The 24,470-nt window shown below is 42.2% G+C and overlaps 1 pseudogene; it reads right to left on the reverse strand.

The window, feature by feature from the left end:
• Window positions 1–15,174: 15,174 nt before the first annotated feature.
• On the reverse strand, window positions 15,175–21,167 carry LOC118092146 (prostatic acid phosphatase-like; annotated as a pseudogene).
• Between the last annotated feature and the right edge of the window lie 3,303 nt (window positions 21,168–24,470).

Raw genomic sequence — 24,470 nt, forward strand, 5'->3', positions numbered from 1 at the left:
GACATGTAAGGTAATAAAAGCTTTCTGGGAGATGATATATTATGAAATGAAAAAGTGCTTAAAATAACTTTTGTTAAGAACGCAGAAACTTTTTTTTTTGGAGTTATAGGTACCAACGGGACCCAGGTGACGCTGTGGGTTAAACCACAGAGCCTAGGGCTTGCTGATCAGAAGGTCGGCGGTTCAAATCCCTGCAACGGGGTGAGCTCCCGTTGCTCAGTCCCAGCTCCTGCCCACCTAGCATTTTGAAAGCACATCAAAGTGCAAGTAGATAAATAGGGACTGCTCCGGCGGGAAGGTAAACGGCATTTCCGTGCGCTGCTCTGGTTCGCCAGAAGCAGCTTTGTCATGCTGGCCACATGACCCAGAAGCTGTCTGCGGACAAACGCTGGCTCCCTCGGCCTATAGAGCGAGATGAGCGCCGCAACCCCAGAGTCGGACACGACTGGACCTGATGGTCAGGGGCCCCTTCACCTTTACCTATAGGTACCGACATACCAAAGGAGCAGAGAAGACTTTAATGTATGGAACAACAGCCACCCGGATGCTACTAGCCCAGAGATGGAAAGAAGACAAAGTCCCTACCAGAAAAGAATGGCAAACTGAGCTGATGGACTATGCGGAGATGGCAAAACTGACAGGAACACTCAGAAACCAAGAGGACAAAAACTTTATAAAAGAATGGAAAAAAATTATAAGCTATTTAGGAAACCACTGTAAGCAGATGGAAACAAAAGCAGAATTTTAACTTTACGTGTAGTGTTAAAATTATTATGGATAACATGGTTTGATATAAAAATTGGAGTATGGAAGAATATGTAGTACAGTATTAAATGCTTAAAATGGGACCCCATGGTGGGGATGGGGGGGAAGTCCTGAGATTCGGAGGAATCTCCGTATGAATATACTTTACAGTTCTTTGTTTATAACTTTGTATATGGAAAAACAATAAAAATAATTAAAAAGTAGAAGAAGAAGATATTCTGCACAGATGCATAATCTCATGGCCAGTTGAAGTATTTGCATGGGCAAATAATCACGGGCATTACGGTTCCACAGCATGGTCAGTCAAGGAGGACATCAGCACAGCACAATACCATTATCTCCATAGATCAAGTGTTCATTGAGGAAGAGAATGTTAAAAAGCTGACGTACATACTATTGTAGAAACAGACCCAACATCCAATGGACCATAGTAACATTTGCCCTGAGCAGAAATTGGACATAGCCATTTCAGAGTTGAAAGTCAGAAGCTGCATTGGCTACAGAGCATCATGGGCATCCATTATGGTCAGGATGGTGCCCTTTAGCTAATACAGGGCAACCAAGAGTTGCAAGAGAGGACCCGACTGTGCCTGGTTGTTTGAGGGAAATGAAAATTATAATTCATGGCACTAAGGAAAGGGCACATTGCCATAATCATTTCCATTAATTAAGATTCCGTACACGCATGTTCAATAAATGAAAATAAGAACAAAGTGGGGGTGCTTTCACATATGATTTTAGTGATGTGTAGCTGCACCATTTTACCTCAGAAAGGCTTGGCATACAGATGCAACTATTTAACTTATTTAGTTTGTTTATCAAAGGTTTAGGATCTCGTCTGGAGGGACTCACAGCAAAGGTTTTATACAGAGGTAAATAACATGAACTGCCAACCTAGCAGTTCGAAAGCATGTCAAAGTGCAAGTAGATAAATAAGTACCTCTACAGTGGGAAGGTAAACGGTGTTTCCGTGTGCTGCTCTGGTTTGCCAGAAGCGGCTTTGTCATACTGGCCACATGATCTGGAAGCTGTACGCCGGCTCCCTCGGCCTATAGAGCGAGATGAGCACCGCAACCCCAGAGTCGGTCACGACTGGACCTGATGGTCAGGGGCCCCTTTACCTTTACCTATAGGTACCGACATACCAAAGGAGCAGAGAAGACTTTAATGTATGGAACAACAGCCACCCGGATGCTACTAGCCCAGAGATGGAAAGAAGACAAAGTCCCTACCAGAAAAGAATGGCAAACTGAGCTGATGGACTATGCGGAGATGGCAAAACTGACAGGAACACTCAGAAACCAAGAGGACAAAAACTTTATAAAAGAATGGGAAAAATTTATAAGCTATTTAGGAAACCACTGTAAGCAGATGGAAACAAAAGCAGAATTTTAACTTTCCCTGTAGTGTTAAAATTATTATGGATAACATGGTTTGATATAAAAATTGGAGTATGGAAGAATATGTAGTACAGTATTAAATGTTTTTTTTAAAAAATTAAAAATAAACTTTATTTCGGTTATACAAACACAAGGTACAATATGAAATTCATTTAACCAAAAACAAAGGCACAACATAACAAATTAGCAAAAAATCACATTCAGACAACAACAAAGAATAGCAAAAAAAGAGGGAGAAAAAGAAAAAGAAAAAAAAGGGGGGGGAAGAGCTATATATATGTAACCATATATATGCACACATATATATAGTAAGACAGAGAACATATAAACACTAATTTGAAATGTTATTCCATTTCAATAGTCTTACAATTTAACATATCAAATAATATAACTGATAATACACAATGATATAACATAACGGAAATCGACACCTATAATAATGTACCAGGTAAGATATCATATAAACTTAAGGTTTGAATTATAAATCCTAAGATAAAAAGATAAACAAGGAAAAGGGAAAAGGAAAATTATAGATTAAAAGTTGGAAATTGCCATAAGAAAAAGAAAAAACTTCCCACTGTTCATACATCGCTTTATTTTACAAATTTCCCAAATTCTTGCTTCTTTTGGATTATCCTTAAATTCCTACTGCTAATTTTTATATTTATTATTAATTTTTCCCTGTTTTTTATCTTCAATATAAGCATATCACCAGATCTATATTAAAATTCTCTTTTCTTAAATAGTCCTCTACCTGTTTCCATTCCTTAATACATTTCTGTTTGGGGATGTTCCTTATTGCTGTGGTCATTTTATCTAAATTCATGAATTCAACCAATTTCTCCTGCCACTCATATATTGTCGGCATCTTTTCACCCTTCCAATTTTTAGCTAACAATAGTCTGGCCGCTGCACTAGCATATAATAATATATTTCTCTTTCCTTCGGGAATATTTTCTGGGATCATATTCAATAAAAATATTTCTGGGTTTTTGGGGAACGTCATTTTCAACATTTTTTTCAATTTTTCATATACTCCGTTCCAAAATCCTTGAACCTTGCCACACTGCCACCAGCAGTGGTAATAATTACCAATTTTCTCTTTACATTTCCAACATTTGTTGGAATCATTTTTGTGTATTTTGGCAATTTTGGCCGGCGTTAGATGCCATCTATAAACCATTTTAAGAATATTCTCCTTAATACCTGAGCACGCCGTGAATTTCATTCATTCTTTCCAGAGTCTTTCCCATTTGTTACTAAATATAGGTCTCCCTAAGTCTTGGGCCCAACGTATCATCGTGGTTTTTACCAATTCATCCTTTAATTCCCACTCGAGAAGGTAAGCATAGAGTTTTGACATTGGTTTTCCACCATTTTCCAATAATATCTCCTGCAATTTAGATTTATTTTCGGGAAAACCAATTTTCAAATGTTTATTAAATAAGCTTTGGATCTGGCCATAATGAAGCCAGCTCATGCATTCATGTTTTAATACTTGATATGGTTTTAATCTTAATTGTTCTCCCTCTCTCTCTAGGATATCCGAATACGTCGGCCATCTACCCTGCCTGAATTTGCTGAATAGTTCAGTTGCTTCCATAGGGGAGGCCCACCAGGGCGTTTTCGGCTCCAAAATATTTTTATGTTCATACCAAATTTTTAATAAAGATCTTTTAAACACGTGGTTCGTGAATTCTTTATATCCGCCTTTCCCCCCCTCTAATAAATATTGATGCCATCCCTGAATATTATTGAACCCTTCTATGTCTAATATCTCTTTATTATCCAATTCTACCCATTCTTTTAGCCACACCAAGCTTGCTGCCGCATGGTATAATCTTAGGTCTGGGACCCCCCATCCTCCCCTCTCCTTTGCATCAGTCAACAATCTGTATTGTATCCTTGGCCTTTTCTTCCCCCATATAAATTTACTCAACCCTTTCCTCCATTTTTCGAAAATTTCCTTTTTTTCCACAATTGGGAGCATTTGAAATAAGAATGATAATTTTGGTAATATTACCATTTTGATCGCCGCTATCCTTGCAGATAACGTCATCTGTAGATTACTCCATCTTTCTAACTCTCTCTCTATCTCCTTCCATTTTTTCCCATAATTATTTTCAAATAGGTTTATATTTTTGGCTGTAATTTCAATTCCCAAATACTTCACTTTATTTACAATTTCCCATCCTGATTTTTCCCTCAATTCTTTTATCCCTTTTTCTCTTAAATTTTTTGTAATAATTTTCGTTTTGTTCATATTTATTTTAAAGCCCGATACTTTACCGTAATCATTTAGAACTCTTTTCAAATGCCCTATTGTCTCTAGAGGATCCTCTAAAATTATGATGACGTCATCTGCAAAAGCTCGCGTTTTATATGTACTTCTACCCACTTTAATTCCTTTAATCCTCTCGCTTTCTTTTATTTCCTTCAGTAGGCTTTCAATTGTTAGGATGAAAAGGAGGGGGGAGAGTGGGCATCCCTGCCGGGTGCCCCTTGATATTTCAATTTCTTCGGAGAGGTCTCCATTTATTATCAGAGTTCCTTTTTGTTTTTTTTAAATTGTATCTATACTTCTGAAAAAATTCCCTTCTATTCCTATTTCTTTTATTACTCCTTTCATATACTCCCAGTTGACATTGTCAAATGCCTTCTCCGCGTCCAGGAATATCAAGGCAGCTTCCCGACCAGGGTTCCAATCAAGGTATTCAATCAAATTGATCAGAATTCTAACATTATTGTTCATCCTCCTTTGGGGGAGAAATCCTTGTTGTTCTTTTTCTATGATTCTATTTAGCACCCCCTTTAATCTTTTTGCCATGATTGCTGCGAATATCTTGTAATCAACATTTAATAGGGAAATGGGCCTAAAGTTCTCTACTGAATCCATTTTGTCTCCCTTCGGTATGAGAGTTATAAAAGCCTCTTGCCGAGACTGGGGCATTTTCCCTTCTTCCATTATTTTATTGACTACTTTCACATAAGTCTCTCCTATTTCTTCTTTGAGGGTTTTGTAATGCTGGCTAGTGAGCCCATCCGTACCAGGGGACTTCCCTGCTTTTAAATTCCCAATTGCTTCATGTACCTCTTGCAAGGAAATGGGTTTATTTAACCTCTCTTTCTCTTCCTCCCTTATCTTTTCTAACTTATGGTTTCTGATATATTCTCTTATCATTTTCTCATTAATTTGGTCTCCTTTATACAAATTCCCATAATATTTCATGAAGCATTTATGTATATTTTCTCTCTTAACCCAATTTTTCCCATCCATTTTGATATTTGTGATTATTCTTTCATTCTGTTTCTTTTTTAATTGCCAAGCCAATAACTTCCCCACTTTCCCCCCCATTTCAAAATTTCTTTGTTTGGCCCACTTAATTTTTTTCTCCATTTCTTGTCCCGTTAATATTGATAACTCTGTTTGCAGAATCTTAATTTCAGATGCCACTTTAGTATCTTTGGGTTTTTTTACTAATTCTTTTTCTTTTTCCTCGAGTTCTTTTTGGATCTTATTTAAATTGTTTTCCCTTTGTCTTCTTATTTATTAAATGTTTAAAATGGGACCCCATGGTGGGGATGGGGGGAAGTCCTGAGATTCGGAGGAATCTCTATATGAATATACTTTACAGTTCTTTGTTTATAACTTTGTATATGGAAAAACAATAAAAATGATTAAAAAGAAGAAGAAGAAGATATTCTGCACAGATGCATAATCTCATGGCCAGTTGAAGTATTTGCATGGGCAAATAATCATGGGCATTACGGTTCCACAGCATGGTCAGTCAAGGAGGACATCAGCACAACACAATACCATTATCTCCATAGATCAAGTGTTCATTGAAGAAGAGAATGTTAAAAAGCTGACGTACATACTATTGTAGAAACAGACCCAACATCCAATGGACCATAGTAACATTTGCCCTGAGCGGAAATTGGACACAGACATTTCAGAGTTGAAAGTCAGAAGCTGCATTGGCTACAGAGCATCATGGGCATCCATTATGGTCAGGATGTTGCCCTTTAGCTAATACAGGGCAACCAAGAATTGCAAGAGAGGAACTGAGTGTGCCTGGTTGTTTGAGGGAAATGAAAATTATATTTCATGGCACTAAAGATAGGGCACATTGCCATAATCATTTCCATTAATTAAGATTCCGTACACGTATGTTCAATAAATGAAAATAAGAACAAAGTGGGGGTGCTTTCACATATGATTTTAGTGATGTGTAGCGGCACCATTTTACCTCAGAAGGCTTGGCATACAGATGTAACTATTTAACTTATTTAGTTTGTTTATCAAAGGTTTAGGATCTCGTCTGGAGGGACTCATAGCAAAGATTTTATACAGAGGTAAATAACATGAACTGCCAACCTAGCAGTTCGAAAGCATGTCAAAGTGCAAATAGATAAATAGGTACCGCTACAGTGGGAAGGTAAACAGTGTTTCTGCGTGCTGCTCTGGTTCGCCAGAGGCGGCTTTGTCATACTGGCCACATGGTCTGGAAGCTGTACGCCGGCTCCCTCGGCCAATAACGCGAGATGAGCACCGCAACCCCAGAGTCGGTCACGACTTATCTTAAATATCAATACATCAATGAGGATTTAACAAAAATGCTATCATTTACAGAAGTGTCGTGAAATTAATAACATATAGGACAATCTTTCCACAGAAATATCTTTTGGGATGTGGCCTCATGAAGTTTGAGCTTCACGCTGACAGGAGCAGAAACAATTTCTTCACATTCACCTCAGCTCCACAGCAGTTTCCCCAAAAGTCATCATGCTCAGGAACTAAAATTTAGAGCCCTTTATAACAAAAAAGATATCAACCAAAAAAAGAGGGAATCTTACAGTGCTGAGGAAATTCATAACTCATTTTGAAAGTTTAAGGGAAGCCTCACTACCAACCTGCACTTAAAGGTTCAGGGCCTTACAGAAAGGTAACATTGGGCATATCTAAACTTTCTGAGGTAGTTGCCCATAATGGTGGCTGCTCTTTGCCTCACCTCTCCTAATGAATGTGTTTGCCCTTGTTAAAGTAATGCACAGCAGTGGGTTACACAGGCCCTTCCTAGGTTTAAGGTTTCAAGGAGGGAGGAAGAAGCAAAAATGCTTCATGTCAAAGGTGGGAGCCTTGCCCAACGAGTCTGAGGAGCATATAGTTAAAATTATAAAGGCAAGTGAGAAAAAAGTTCTTTAAGTTCCGCATAGCCCTTGCCCATCAACACTTCACCATCACGCCCCACTCATCGTAACCGTTGGCTGAGGTGGTTGTTTAATTCTGCCCAATAGTAGGGCCGGCAACAGAACCAACCTTTATATACCAAAGTCCTCTCACTAAGTTTACATCTTATTTCCACAAGCCGTGTGTGTGTGTGTGTGTGTGTGTGTGTGTGTGTGTCCGTGTACACACACACACACACCTCTGAAACTCAGGATAGCATTTGATGCATCTAATGAAATGGACCGTAGTGTCTTCTTATGCCATAATAAATTTGATTATCTTTAAGGTAAGATTCTCTGGGTGCCATTCAACTAAATGCTAATCAGACCTACTCAAATTAATTTACCTGAGCCTTAATTTCTATTGGTCTACTCTGAGTAAAATGTAGTTGACTACTACCCTTTGGTAGTAGTCCCATCACCTCCTGGCAAATAGAAGGGGAAGAAATGGAGGCAGTGAGAGATTTTACTTTCTAGGGTTCCATGATCACTGCAGATGGTGACAGCAGTCACGAAATTAAAAGACGCCTGCTTCTTGGGAGAAAAGCAATGACAAACCTTGACAGCATCTTAAAAAGCAGAGACATCACCTTGCCAACAAAGGTCCATATAGTTAAAGCTATGGTTTTCCCAGTACTGTAGTGATGTATGGAAGTGAGAGCTGGACCATAAAGAAGGCTGATTGCTAAAGAATTGATGCTTTTGAATTATGGTGCTGGAGGAGACTCTTTTTTTATAATAATTTTTATTAATTTTACACAATAAAGCAAGACGTACATAACATATTCTCCCTCTTCTTCTACCCCCCCCCACGAGCCCACTCCTGCCACGAGAGAGTCCCATGCAAAGTGGATAGTTGAAGGTGGTCCATTTTATAATTGGGTTTGTCCCCTCCTCCCTCTCCCCCCCCAGAGCCCCCTCCTGCCACCAGGAAGCTCTAGGATGGCGAGGGAAGATTAAGGAGGGAGTCCACCCAACTATCTATCTATCTATACATATCTTATAAAAAAGAAAAGCCCCACCCCCCCCCACAAAAAATGAAAAGAGAAAAGAAAAACAGAAAAACAAAAACAAAAAAGAAGAAGAAAAATACCATATCCATTCATTATCCATAAACATTATTTTGAAGGCTTCCCCTACCTCCCCCCTTCCCCGGTCTTCATTTTAAATTCTCCTTTAACAGTTTTCTTATCATTGTCCCCTTTCTTTTTGCCAATTTTTCTAACCTTCTTTTAAATATACTAATCCTTTTTCTTATAACTTCTTACAACATTCTAAATTTAATATTATCATTTTCATAACATATCTTAATTCAACCTATTCAAAATCTGTTTTCTTCCCTTGCCTAAATTTTCCTCCAAAAACCTCCATAACGTTTAAACCATTTTTTCATTCCCAATTTTAATTCACTATAAGACTATCCTCTAATATACCTTCTCTTCCCCTATTCCCAGCTAACCCCTTCCATTCTAGCAAGTTCCATAATCGTCAGTCCAGTTTTCAGTCCTTTTAATCAGTCCTAGTAATCAAATGTCCATTCTCCTTTCATCCCACCCCCTTTCTCCAATGTTTTACAACCCAGCAATCATTGTGCCCCCCCCCCGGGATTTTCCCACTTCTTTGAACGTCCTTTTCCTTGTTCTGAATTCCTACAAGTTCCTGTCCTTCCCTCCACATAAGAGGGATATTCCTCAAGCCTTCTTGTTGTACGTATTCCTCTTTTCCTTCGTGGTGGACTTCATTTTGGTTTACACTATCACTGTCACTGTCTTTCGATTCAATTTCTGTACTGTCTTCGTCTGGTATTCCATCATTAGTGTCCTCCATCTGTAGTTGCTGCTTTATTTCTTGCAGTTGTATTCCGTCATGGTACATTCCAGTTTTCAGTTCCCACAGGCTTCTCAAAACATTTTGCTGAAACCCAGGTGGATACACTTTTGTTGACATTTTCCAGTCCTTTCAAGGTCAAAACTTGTCTTGGAGGACGGGAAATAGTCACTACTTATTTCCCCAACCGCATTTTCACAAAACTGGCTGCAATGTATCTTCTCAAAGTCCTATTACATTAAATTCTATACAAATATTTAACATATGAATTCCAGAAAGTCAAAAACTCTTTTCCTTCTTTTCCTTTATAATATCCTAATAAACTCACTGATCTGTCAGGGCTGCCGGCTCCAGGGAAAAAATAGGCTTTTCCCAATTCTGATTCCTCTCTTTGTCGGGAATTTTAATCATCAATATCCTTCTCCCCTTTTACCCTGCTTCCAGGGGAGAATCTTTTTTAAGTCCTTGAAGATATCTTTATATTAAAAAGAAACTTCTGATCTCGGCTTCGGGTACTTTTATTAACTGCTTCTTAAAACTACCAGTGGGAGGAGGTGGCTTCCGTTTTTCTCTCTCTCCCATTTCCAAATTATAATCCAATAAAATGCTTTTAAATCCTTTACTCACAGTCTTTTTTCCAGCTTGTTCTTTGGAAGTATCCAGCGCTCTCAGCCTCCGGCTCGGAGCTTCACTCCGTTAGGGTAACGCTGTCGCTCAAGATGCCCCCCGTGACTACTACCCTTCTTGCTCCGGGGCTCTTATTAGAGCTTACCGGAGAGTTGGGGAGTCCGGATTGGGGCTCTGCTGAGCAATTTCATCCCCGGGATGCTCGACCCGGGGTTCTTTGGGGCGCAACGTCGCTCTCGCTGCTCTCCCCCCTGGAGAGGAGACTCTTGAGAGCCCCATGGACTGCAAGAAGATCAAACCTATCCATTCTGAAGGAAATCAGCCCTGAGTGCTCACTGGTAGGACAGATCCTGAAGCTGAGGCTCCAATAATATGTAACTAAATAATATGATATTGGGGAGTTGCGATGTGTGTGTGTGTATGTATGTGTGGCTGTACCGGTAATTGTGTTTTTGTTTTTGTTTTTGTTTTCATGGGACGGCATTCAATTTCATTGTACTATGTACAAGGACAATAAAGTATCTATCTAAAACAATTAAGCAGGAACCAACAGGCTACTTTTTGTCCCCAGATCTGTCCCCCTGAACTGGAGCACATTGGAATTGTTTGGATCAAGGCGCACATGTCAAAACTACGTCCCTTCAGAAAGGGTGGAACTACCTTGCCAAAATAATCTATGCCTGCAGCAATCATGCTACTACTGTTCAGTTTTCCACCCCACCCATCAGAAAAGAAGAAAAAGAAGAAAAAAGAGGCTTTGTGAGTTCTCAAAAGAAACTGGATAAAGCACAGGGAAAACACAGGAGAATAAATATTTGATTATGTTACGTAGCTTCCCCATTAAATGTGAATGGGGGAACAGTGGAGATTATTTTTCCCCTTTTCTTTTTGTGTGGGTTTTTTATAAAATTTTTTATTTATTTTGACAAAGTAATAATCATAAATAAATAAGAATAAAATTGTGCACCCCACCACTGAGACCATTCCATTGTAACTATCCAACCTCCCAAAATTTCAACACCTCTTGCGATGGTTTGACCCCTTTCCGTTTTAACAGTACAAATTCTACAAACCCCCTCCATATCTCCTCAAAATAATTTCTCCTGCATATTCCCCATCTTACCTTTATCATTAATAGCTATATCACACATCTCTTTATACCATTCTTCCCTTTTATATTCTGCTTGCCCCTTCCACTTCCTACCGTAGCTATAATAATTCGTGCAGCTACCAATAAATTTGTGAGCATGTCCTTCATAGCCTATGAACCTTCCACACCATCGTAAATTGGTAATAATGCTACCTCTGGATTTTCGGTCAGCTTTAACTCAGTGATTTCTGTTATTTCCTTAAACACCCCTTGCCAAAAAAATGTACATATTTGTACACATTTACACCCCCACCACATATGAACATAATTCCCTGTTTCCTGGCATCCCCTCCAACATAACACTGAATATTCCTTGTTTTTTTGTGTGGAGATTCTAACTCACAGTGAAAAACATCCCTGGCTGACTTAACCACAATCTGAGATTTGAAGGAGTAGAGTGACATCTAGTGAGTAAGTTCTTTTCCACAGTTTCATCAGTTTAGATATTTGAGGACACCCAATCAGTGTGTACATTTGTTCTAAATGCTTCATTGGGGTCATTCATTATGGCCCAAAGGGGTCCTGTTATCCTCCATATTAAATACAGCACACCCAGGTTAATCATGAAAAGACCGCAATTGTTTTTTGATAGGATAAACTTATTGGTTTCTGTAATTAGTAGAATCCAGAAATTCATTGAATTCAGAAGTATACAAGTACGCAGACTCTTTCCCTGCAAATTCTATTGCTGGAAAAACAGTAGCAACTCCTTGAGCGCTTCAGGAATATTTTTCATTATGGACATATTGATACCACTTTTTCAGAAGAACAGAGGAAGTTGTTTATAGAGTGCAATGCAATTTGATGACCAGTTGAAGATTTTAACACAATTACCTGCTGCAAAAACCACCTATATAAATGACTTCTGTTTGAGAACTCTAAAGGGAGGTGGAAGGGTGGCAACGTCCACGTAAATAAAAGCCACCACAGAGAGAAGGAAAGGGCATCTTTAATAGTTGTTGTGCCACTACTGAATTCAGGAATATAGAATCTGAATTATTTGCACACCAGAGCCAAAATGCTTTTACAACCTCAAAAAGCTGGAGGCTGTTAGTAATTTGGAAAATGCAGGTGAAAGACATTAACAAGTTCAAGGCTATCAGCATTGTGTGTGTGGGAAACACATTAAAAAAGGACAAGTTGACACTGATTTTGACAAAGCCAGCTTGAAAGCCAGCAGGACAAACCATTAGAATTGTTGTGAGTTGCTGCTGTTGTTTTGGCAGGGTTAGGCTGTATGCATGAGTCCCTTCTAATTGCTGGATCCAGCAAGGATTCCATTGCTGGAATAGTCAGACCAGCTTCTTGGTAATGTCCCTAAGTATGGACCCTTGATTTCTGCTTCAGACCAAGAAGAAGAAGAGTTTGGATTTGATATCCCGCTTTATCACTACCCTAAGGAGTCACAAAGTGGCTAACATTCTCCTTTTCCTTCCTCTCCCCCACAACAAACACTCTGTGAGGTGAGTGGGGCTGAGAGACTTCAGAGAAGTGTGACTAGCCCAAGGACACCCAGCAGCTGCATGTGGAGGTGCGGAGACACGAACCCGGTCCCCCAGATTAAGAATCTACTGCTCTTAACTGTGGCAATGGGAGAAGCAAGACCTTTTCGGAGTGTTGATGCCATGAGCCCCTCCATCGTAAGCTCAGGTTGCATATATGTGAATAAACCATATATCGTAAAGACACCACAGTCTCTGCTGTACCTCATTCTGAATGGAACATGAACCCCGGGAAAGTGTCTGGAACCCCTGGAATCTCACTCCTCTCAGTGATTGGGGTGACATGCAACAATATGTTTCTCTCCCCACCCGCACATCTTCTTTGACATAGGGAGGAGGGAGCTGGAACAGCCTTTGCAGCTGGCATGGGATCAGGCACTTCAAAGCTGTAGAAACTGAACAGAACTGCAGTGATAAGCTGAGATCCTGTACAACTTGTCCTGGTAGCACAGCCCTCCTTTCTCAATGTTTTTCCTTTATTGTTTCTGGCAGGTTGCCCGCCCCCATGAATGATCTGTATTTATTGTTTACTGCACTAGATGAGTTGTCAGAATTCAAACCTTCTGGCCTATCCAACAGTTGGATAAATGAAAGCGGTGCTTGAAGAATACAGGATTTGTGCATGAAATAGGTAAATGGGTTACTGAAAAAGATTATTGGAGTGTCTCCACCCCCATTGTTCAGCCCGCACACTGAGGTCCGGCACCGAGGGCCTTCTGGCGGTTCCCTCATTGTGAGAAGTAAGGCTACAGGCAACCAGGTAGAGGGCCTTCTCGGTAGTGGCACCCACCCTGTGGAATGCCCCCCCCGTCAGATGTCAAGGAAAAAAGCAACTATCTGACTTTTAGAAGACATCTGAAGGCAACCCTGTTTAGGGAAGCTTTTAATGTTTGATGTTTTATTGTGTTTTTAATATTCTGTTGGGAGCCACCCAGAGTGGCTGGGGAAACCCAGCCAGATGGGTGGGGTAATAATAATAATAATAATAATAATAATAATAATAATAATAATAATAATAAAGCTCAGTAGCACTTGGGAATGCTTTATCCTAACCCTTATATTTGCCAGTAATGTTGCAAAATAAATCCTTGCTTCCCCTCACCCCCAGAGGCTTCCCCGACCCCAAGAATTTACAGTTCAGCAGCGTATAAATACACATTGACTTGCAAATGATGTGGCAGTTGGTGGTGTTTGCTCAAACTAATTTATTGCAACTTGTTTGCCTGGTTTTTATTTGATTAGAATTATCACTGGGAAGAAGAAAATGTTGATGAGGAGGACTGCATGAAAGCATCAACCGTCATGTAGTGCTGCTGGTGTCCCACAATTTATTCACTCTCCAGTTTCCTCCCTGAGGATGTTAATTTGCTGATTTGCCCTTTATTTGACTTTCCATTTCATCCTGGTAGAAGATGAGAGATAACAGCAACATCCAGAAAGGTCAAAAACACTGCCCACATTTAGAAATATATATTTGGGAAATATGCAGATAGTCTTTATAAGTTATGCATACATTTGCATTCCTTTTAAGATCGATGTCCATCTATAGTACATGAAAGCCAGGGTGATGTATTGGTTAGCGTGCAGGACTAGGACCAGGGAGACCTGGGTTCAAATCCCCCACTTTTCCATGAAGCAGACTGGCTCACCTTGGGCCAGCCACACAGTCTAGCCCACTTCATAGGGTTGTTTGAGGATAACTGGGGTGGGGTATTGCATTTTGTTAACTACCTTAAAAGTACTTGTGGCAAAGTGGGTAACAGAAATTGCTTAAGAAGAAATTAACACTACTTAACATAGAAACTGCCTCACATGTACTTTTACGTTGTCGTTTGTATGAAGATATACGTTTGACTTTTATTACACCTGTCTTGCAAAAGTTCATGAAAGAATCCGAACATCATAGTTTAAAACTACTGCTAGAGGACAAGAATCCCAAGACTACATTAAATGTAGCCAAATTTTGTGTGTCTGCAATCAATCGCAGGAAGCAAGTGGTATCCCATAATGATCCAACCCCTAAATGTTAACTACAGGGGGTTCGTTAATAAGTAATTTTAATTTTATATTTAAAGCCTTGTTATATTCACTCTGCCCTTTGTATTTTTGTTATGTTTTATGATCTGTGATATTGTGCGTGTTGATGCTGGTCTGTGACCGTATTAATAAATTCATTCATTCATACTTAACATACTGACTCCAAATAAACTTGGAGAAGACGCCTGAAGGAATTGAAGCCTGAAAGGAAGTGAATTTTTTTTACCAATAAGTATTACTAAAAAAAAAAGAAAGTAGGAATCAGTAAAGAGGAAGAATAGGCTGCCTTTGCATCTACTGCCTTGCCTCATTTTTAGGTAACGTATTACAATTGTTGTAGCTTTCCTCCCAACAGTGACGTCCTCCAAAGTACACTGGGAATTGCATTTTACCCCTCACAAAGCTACAATTCCTGACAGCCTTAATGAACTACAGTTCCCAGGATAACAGGGAAGCCTGCTTTCCAGTGTCTTGAGGGTGGGGCAGGATGAAGGTGGGGGTGGAAGCTGTATTCCCAAAACCTAAAACAGTCCAGCCCCACTAATTATTATTATGATTTTGAGAGGAAGGTCAAGCTGGGATCTTGAATGATGACACATCTGTTTTACGTGCGTTTGTTTCCACCCTATCTTACCTCTCATTTACTGTTACATTCTGCTTGCCAGTCCCCTGGTATGACAGGAGAAACCAGTTCTTTAAACTTCTGCAAGGGACAAGCCACTTCGCAGCCCGGCAAAATGAGCTGTTCAGGTGGAGAATCAGTACTGGTCCGATAATACATCTCGATGGTGAACTGACTGCAAAGAAGAAAGTCAGGTCGCCCCCTGATTGGACTACAATGTGGTCATTCTCATAAGATGCAGCCATATATTGCCCCGGGATCACTAGAAAACTTCCATTCTAAAATAAATGCTCTGAGATAATGGATGGGTGGAGTTATGTATTGCTAGCCAATGAAGGGTCTATGTAACAGTGGCAGAACGCTGAAATACATGCAAGCAAATTGCTTAAAATGCTCTCCAGAGATGAAGGCAACATCTGGGGACTCAAGGTTGAAAAACTCTGGCACAAAGTGTGGCTCAGCCCTTTCTGTCTTTCAAAGGCACGCACACCTCAGCCCAACTATGAAATGATAATTCAAAAGCATTTTGAACAGCTGGACTTCAGGCTCAAACACAGAGGGAATGCAACTGGTTTTTGACCCATTTTAACAGTGCACAAATTGAGAAAAGAAATACTGCACTCACTGTGGGTTTGAGAAGCTGAGTGAATTTGCAAAAGTTTACCCAGTGAACCACTGCTGGCTATTTCACCTGTGAGTTCATATTTACCCATCGTCTTCTTTATATAGTTCAAAAAAATTGGCAAGCGGCATATGGAGGCAGATGTGGTTTCAAAACATCCAGTGCTATCTGGAGGACAGCTAATGTGATATCGTGCTATAAAGGGAAAGAAAAGAATTCCTTACAACTCTCATTACAGAAGTGTGTCTGCGCACGTGCGCACACGCACACACACGCACACAAGTTCTGATCTCAGACCCTGTTAGCTCTATGGATGCCATATTAGACAAGTCCTCTGATTATGGCCTATGACATGTGAAATATCTATTTTTCACAATTATGCAACCAGGAGCTTAAAAAGAAAGAAATGCACAACTTAGGAGTTGTAGGATCCTCAGGCTGGTTCTAGACAGTCAGATAATTCAGTATTTTAACATGTAGTTTCTTCACATTTGTAGCTCATTCCCTCTTACACTTCTACATAGAAATCCTGGACTTTAAGTACGCAAAAAAACCAAACTCCTACCCCACCCATGTAATCTATATGCCCCCAAAAGGTTTTCATGGCAGGTTCCATGCCTACTCAAATGTACTCAGTGCTTTAGGATAAGGTAGAGAGTGTGTGTCCCTGTTGTATTTTTCTGAGCTTTGCAGTGCTTCTGTTCTTACTGAGGTGGTCTTTTCCCAAGGTGGTGGTCCTCAAGGGAGGGGGTTGTTTGGCCCTGTGTAGTTGCCAGTGTGGGGTTGCACAGGCTTTGATTTCCCTCCCATTTCATTTAACATCTACATCAGGGGTCAGAAACCTTTTTCAGCCGTGGGCCAGTCCACTGTCCCTCAGACCATGTGGGGGGCTGGACTATATATATATATATATAGGGGGGGAATGAACGAATTCCTATGCCCCACAAATAATCCAGAGATGCATTTTAAATAAAAGGGCACATTCTACTCATGTAAAATCAGGCTGATTCCCGGACTGTCCGCGGGCCGGATTGAGAAGGCGATTGGGCCAGATCCGGCCCCCGGGCCTTGGGTTACCTACCCCTGATCTATACACAGTGGAACCTCGGTTTACGAACACCTGGGTTTACGAATTTTCGGTTTACGAATGCCGCGGACCCGTCTGGAATGGATTAATTCACTTTCCATTACTTTCAATGGGAAAGTTTGCTTCAGTTTATGAACGCTTCAGTTTATGAACAGACTTCCGGAACCAATCGTGTTCATAAACCGAGGTACCACTGTATTATCGAAGAGTCCCATTTCCCCCCCTTCCTGCTGATGGCATGACTATCTACATGAAACTACTGAGTGGGGTCCCATCTGGAGTTTGGGAGTCAATAGACCATCAATATCCTGATGCCACCTCATGAGAAGAGAAGACTCCCTTGAAAAGACCCTGATGTTGGGAAAGATGGAGGGCACTAGGAGAAGGGGATGACAGAGGACGAGATGGTTGGACAGTGTTCTCGAAGCTACAAACATGAGTTTGACCAAACTGCGGGAGGCAGTGCAAGACAGGAGTGCCTGGCATGCTATGGTCCATGGGGTCACGAAGAGTCGGACACGACTAAACGACTAAACAACAACAACAACATCCTGATGCCCTGCAGCTCTACAAGGCACAAGAGAGAAGTAAAACATGACAACCTTAATTATGTAAGAACCTGTCATATTTGGGGGGGGGGAATGAATTGTGGTTTGGGATGCAGAATGTTAGCAGCAGTGAAATGGAGAGAGCCACTTGTTTAACAAATACATGCCAGCACAGAAATGGATATGTTACACCCCTACTTGAGGTTCCCTCTTCCCAGCCCAAGAATCTGGTTAATTTTTATTTTATTCTATTTTTTGCATTTTGGTTGTCTTTTAAGCTATACTCATGACACCTGGGGATTGCCCTGATGTGGCCTTCAATATCACTGAGATGTTACATTAATCACCTATCTGGAAGTGTGACTGTTCTGATCTGGCACATCACACCTGATCTGAGTTGTAGGGCTGTGCAGGTTTCCTGCCTCAAACCCTCCCCATGTGTTCCCAAGGTACAATGTACTGTGTGGAGCCCAATCCAGACCAGAAGGGCAGGGTCGCAGGATCAGGGGCACAGCTGCTTTTCCTTCAAATTAAAAAGTGGTGTTCAACTCAACTTTTAAAATATGTGATGAACATAATGTGAATTGAGTAGACAAACAGTGTCGCCAAATAGAAAGGGGAGCTAGAAAGGAGCAGGAAAAATGTGAACTATAGCAGGTTTGGTCAATTTAAAATGTTCATACCTACAGCCGAATACATTAACATTTTTCTTCCATCAGTGGCCTTAGTAGCATCTGTCATCTTAACCAAAATATCTCTTACAAGGAGACCTTAGTGATGAGACAAATACTGGTGAAATCAAGGAGCCATTCAAAGCCTTTCACTCCCTTTTATCTTTAACCTACTGTGATAGCAATTCCACGCCCCCCACCCCACCCCACCCCCCAGCTAGGACTAAGAACATCTAACTTCCCACTCTTACTGCTTCTGTGTCTTTTTGTTTGTATCTGCCTGAATGACTGCTTGAGCAACTTTTGTGACCCTTGTTTTTTCTAGGCTGGGATCTGAGATTTCTGACACCACCTTGCATTATGGCTCTTACTTAGCACCACAGCTCCAAGACATGTTTATATATATATATATATATATATATATATATATATATATATATATATATATATATATATATATATACATATATACATACACACACATACATATCCTGAACTCTCTTAATATCAATATCTCTATATCTTCAAGATATACTGAAGGGAAACATTCCTCTCTAAGGCTGCAATGTTTCCACTGAATAGTTTTCAGGAACGCCAAATGCTTCCTTGCCTTTTCCGCTGAATGAGGCACAGTATGAACTGGAATTGGTTGCCAAGGGATGTCTGCGTTCCAGATTTGGGAACCTTGGGGAGGAAAAAGACCGGCCAGATTGGCTTGAGCGCTCATAATGGTTCAATCATGATCTGTACTTTGGACATAAATGTAGAGAGTAGAGAAAAGGAAAAGTGTAGTTATAGGAGAGTGCTGCTTTTTTGATCCTACAACAGAAGGTATAATTTGATTTGAATTCCAGTAAAATACTCTCTTGGGGAGACTTGGACATGGCTCGGTCATTAAGCATACACCCCAAAGAGAAACAGAAGAAAGAACAACATTTGAGAATCATTGGTGAATATTTTCACCCAACTTCTGCCAGGAGTCATGAGGCAGATTTGACTGACAAGCCACCTGTTCCTGCATGTTCACTCTGTTGTGAGGGCTGACGAACTCATGTGGATATGTGAAAGTGTGAGTCATGTCACTGGACTTCACAATTCATTTTCTCAGAATACAAACCATAGCAGTTCATAACGTGTGCCTTAAAATGTGGCGAGCGTTGGAACCCAGTCCTTCTGTAGCTTTTGGTTTAGTCCTAGCCAGTGAAGAACCCCCTTCTCTGTCTTCCTCAATCACCAAATGCTGGGAAATGTCAATGATTTCTGGGGCTTATTCCCCAGTGTGGTTGTTATTCTTTTTGTCGTGAGTGTTATTATTTTAATTTATTCCCTGCCCTTCACTGTAAGGTCCCAGGGGATGTTACAACAATATTGGGGGTGGGTCAGAGAGGACCAAAATAGAGGAGGACATGGGAAAAGAAAGAGAGGGGCCTTCACCTTCTTTCCTCTGCTGCCATGCTGATAACAGCCATTGTAGGGAGGAGGAAGCATGGAGATACTTGGCAACAGTCCCTGCCGCTGCTGCTGGACAAGGAGATTTGGGGCACATGGGGATCGCAGTTATGAGTAAGTTTAGAACCCCAACGGGTTCTAATAATTCGGCGTTCCCTCTCCTCCACACACATTCTCCACTTCTGCTTGTATTTGCTTGTCCTGATCTAAAGAGCATGGGGGGAACTCATCTGTTACGTTTCCATAAACCTTACTGCCAAATGAACAGGGGGAAAGTCTCGTGTTAGCTCCGATACTTGCTTCATTTCACTTGTAGTCATCACTTAAGTAGCCCTTATATCTCTCCTTTATGAATTGGCCCAATTTGTATTGCTGCTGCATTTCCTTTCTGTGGGAACAAGAACATAAGTGTGCCTATAGAACCCATTGATAGATTGTGCTGCCCTTCCAGGCTACCTATGACAATTTCATAAGATAATGGAATACAGTACTGAGCAGGATAACAATGTTGGTTGCAAATTGCATCGTGAAAAAAAAAATAAGCATGGAATTTTGGCCTATTCCTTTTCACAGCATCAAGAGAACAGGAAGGTTTAAACCTAAATTTGTGGCAGGTCTCATATCTCAGCACAGCTATATTTTAAAAAAAATACTAAGCAGATCGCACAATTTCTAAATGTATGATTGCTTTTCTATCTTTCAAAATGAATTTATGTATTTTACATTCCATAACTTTTAATTTGGGGTCAATGGGCTGCAAATAAATTCTATTTATTTTCAAGCCTCTTCCACTGAAACAGGAATTCATGAGAGCCTGCAATAATAAATAATAAGCTACTCCAATGCTTCAGCAACCACATAGCAATTTTGACAATTGAGCAGTATGTAGATCCTGTTACATAAAATAATTAAACAAGCAAAGAAAACCTTCCTTTATAATCTACTTTGATCAATGAGTATCTTAATAAGTAAGAAATTAATTTAATTAATCAATCACAGCATGCTTTCATTTCTAACAGCAGCTATCAGACCGTTGTGAGCTGTCCGTATCCTCCTGGCCAAACGTCTTCTTTGACCTCATTAGTGGGAAAAGTTGAAGTGGGATTTCTGTCTCCGTGTCGGTAAACCTGGTGAAATGGTTTGAAAAGTGTATTGGTTTTCAGAGACAATAGAATTTGATGTAATTTATCAGAATTGAACATTAGCTTCTATAAAGAGACGAGTACTGGCACCTCCACCAAAAGCACCGCCTTTTGGAAACTGAGAGGAGATACGAGAGCTATCTTCAGGTATTTCAAGGGCTGTCATGTGGAAGAGGAAACAAGCTTGTTTTCTCCTGCTCTGGAAGGTAGGACTTGCACCAATGGCTTCAAGTTACAAGAAAGGAGATTCTGACTAAACATCAGGAAGAACTTTCTGATGGTAAAAGCTGTTCAACAAGCATTCTGTTCAACAAGCTGTTCAACAAGTGGAGCAGACTCCCTTGGAAGTGGTGGACTCTCCTTCACTGGAGGTATTTAGGCAGAGGTTGGGTGGCCATCTGTCATATGGCAGCCCTGCCAGTGTCTTAGGAGGGAGTGCTCACCAGTAGCAGTGCCACAGTTTACCACATCTAAAATAATAGCCCCCATTTTGCGTCATCTATAATGCCCAAAGCTTTGTAGGAGAGGAGGAGAGTGGCTGCTGTCACAAAAACGGACCTTTCAGCCCTGGCAGTAATTATGAAATAGCTTTTTTTGTCTGTGTGTGAAGATGGGAAGGGAAAAAGCCATGCTTTATAAAGAGCCAACAAAGGGGAGGAGACCCTAAAATTCACCTGGAAGTTTAAGTTGATGGCTACTAATTTATGGCTTTTTGTAATATAGTCAAAAACCGAGGAGGAAGTGCCAAATTCTGTGGGGCTGGAGGACCACACTTGCCACACAGTTCTGTATCTTTGGGACGGAGATACAGAACAATGAAGGCGAGAACAAGCCATGTCAAGAACAGTTTCTTCTCTAGAGCAATTTCGGCCTTAAATAGAAAGTCTGGACTTAGAAGTCATCCTATTTTTACTTGACATTTCGTATTGTATTGCTTAATTAATGTTTTGTGGTTATTTTAAATTTATGCGGAGTGCCTTATCTGAGTGGATGGAGCAGCCGAGTAATTTCGTTGTTCCCGTTGGGGGGGGGGGCAATGACAATAAAGATTATCTTATTTTAGATGCCAGAACTTAGGAGGATGTGCCCCATGGTTTTTCTTCAAAAGGAAGGAAACTCCGCTCTCTGCTAATGGCCAGGGAACCACGGGTGAGGGGGAGGTTGCACATTCAGCCTTCCAGGAAGAACATCATGGCAGTTTGAAGGTGAGCCTGGACCCCTCCAACTGGCCAGAGAAGGAACAGCTGCAGGAAGCTTACCCCCAACCCCCTGCCATCTCAATTGTTCTGTAAGGAATCACACTCTGGCCCCCGCCCATCAGCCCAAGGACTAAATTGGATGAGTTTGAAGTTTGTCTTTTGCTAGCTGCCTGGAGGACCACTTGATCCAATGGGGGAGGGTGGGGTGAAAATCTTCTAAATAAATCAGCAAACGTAGTGGCACTGCTGCCAAGAGGGGCAGGGAGAATGTCATGGCAATATGGAAGAGAGCCTGGACCCCTCCAACTGGCCAGAGAAGGAACAGCTGCAGGCAACTTGCTCCCTGCCCTTCCACCCCCAGCTCCAACAACTGGCAGTTGTCTTTGGACTGTAAGGCTGCAAGGAATCACATTCTGGTGCCCATCCAGCAGGCAAAGGATGAATGGTTGCTCAGTTGGGCGAGTTTGTCCAAGACTTGCACAATCTCATAGTTTATTTATATCACCAGAAGAACAATCAAGATAGGAGAACAGTTCTTTTTCTTGAATCATTTTTTGGTGAGCAAATAGATGTGGGAATATTATAAATGTTCTGCAGCACAGTACATTTCCTGTTTTAGAATGAGATGGTTCTCATTTTGACTGTAGGTCACCTCCCCCCCCCCGCCAAGCACCGGTTTCCTGGGTTCACCTGAATCAGATGGAGGCAGCCCTGGATTGCTGTGGGTCAGGTGAGGTGACCTAGAGCACGGGTGTCAAACACAAGGTCCGGGGGCCTAATCCGGCCCGCCAGACCTTGTCATGTGGCCCGCGTAGCCGCCGCCAATAGCCACTGACAGTAGTTCTGGTGCCTGCGATTGGCCGAGGGTCAAAACCGGGGGTGGGGCTGCAGGCGGAGGCCGGGCGCTGGAGCCGCGCTGACGGCCTTGGCCAGGGAATTTCAATTTTGAATGAGGCTGAGGGAGGCGGTGGCACAGTGGCCAGACGGGGAAGTGAGATGCAGGAGGAGGAGGAGGAAGCCCGCTGAGGAGGTAGGAAAGCCCTACAGGCGCCGCCGGCAAAGTTGGTGCCGGGACGGAGCAGCGCTGGATTTTTTTTGGGCGGGCTTTGCTGTTGTCTCTGAGAGCGAGTGAGGCGGCACTGGGGAGCCGCCGCCCGCCGCTTCCCTTCCTCTCCTCAGCTGCATCCGGGAGGTGGGCAAGCGAGGGGGCGAAAGGGACGCGGAGTGAGCCTGAGGGGGAAGTAGGCGAAGCGCAACAGCCGCTCTCTTGATGGAGCCGGGTTTCTCTTCCCTCTTCCCCTGTTTTCTCCTCATAGACACTCGGGAGGGTGCCTGGCTTTTGCTCTGCCCCCCACCCCCGAGCCGCCCTTTGGCTTCTCAGTTCCGGCGGAGCTGCTCCCTGGGGGGAGGCCGGGAGGGAGGCGGCGGCGGCGGCACGGGTTCCTGCTCTTCCTGCTCTGCTGCCGCCTCCTCTCAGCCCCTCGTGATGTAGGGCTCCAGATGGAGTCGCCTCGCGGTTTGAGTAGGTGGGAGGGGATTTTTTTTGGGGGGGGGGAGGTTTTCAAGCCTCCTCTGCCTGCAGTCCCGGTAGGGAGAGGCGGCGGCGAAGATGACAACAGCGCGGGTGGGGGGAAGAGCAGCTCTGAGGCAAAGATGCACGTCCGCTGGGGCTGCCGCCGCCTTCCTCCTAGGGAAATCTGCTGCCCTCCCTCAGCGCGAGGGGAAGGGACTCTGGCGCTGAGGAGGGAGGATGCAAAAGCAAAGCAGGGAGTTGGCGCTGCACTGCATGTTCCTGCCCCTCTCCAAAGCATGGGGTGGGTTGCAGCGTGTGGCATCCTGCCTAGCGGGGTTTGGGTGTGCGCAGGGCGGGAGAGGGAAGCCCTCTTTCCATCTGCAGGTTTTTAATCCCAGCAGTGGCTTTCTCCTTCCTGCTGAAGGTTTAGTTGAGCCCCCCCACCCGGAAGCCGTCGAACCCCACCTTTTGTTCAAATTTCCCTCGTTTAAATCCCCTCCCACACACGCGCCACGATGCAGGAATGTGATCCGCGTGGGGGCGGGAATGAGCTTACATTATTACAAAAAACAGTAATAATTGAATGCAGTGACAATAATTTATGATAATAAAGAGTGGACATATAGTCCTACAGACACAACCGGCCCTTTGAGGGTGACCAAACTGCTGATGCGGCCCCCGATGAATTTGAGTTTGACACCCCTGTCCTAGAGTGATCCAGGACTGTCAGAGGGTGGGGTGTTGGACAACCAGAGGCAGGAAGAAAGAGAGGTTGGGTAGCAAGAAGGAGAAGCAATGAAAAGGCCCAGGAGGAGAGAAGATGGAGATACTGGGCTGACTGTATCTTCCCAGGATAAGTTAGGGGTGGGGTGCCTTTGGCTGCAGGGTGCAAGCTGCTCCTTCTCAAAGTGGCTTTCCCACCTGATCTCTCCTGCTGCCTGCAGCAGAACCCACACAAACTTCCTTCCCTACATGGAAGCCACTTGCTAAGAAACAGCACTCTCTAGATGGCATTTTCGGCTCTCTGGATTCTATGAAATAAGTGAACTCCAAAACCCCACTTTATTATTTAAAGCAATC

Source organism: Zootoca vivipara, chromosome 12 (assembly GCF_963506605.1).
Source record: "Zootoca vivipara chromosome 12, rZooViv1.1, whole genome shotgun sequence".
In the NCBI taxonomy this organism is placed as follows: Eukaryota; Metazoa; Chordata; class Lepidosauria; order Squamata; family Lacertidae; genus Zootoca; species Zootoca vivipara.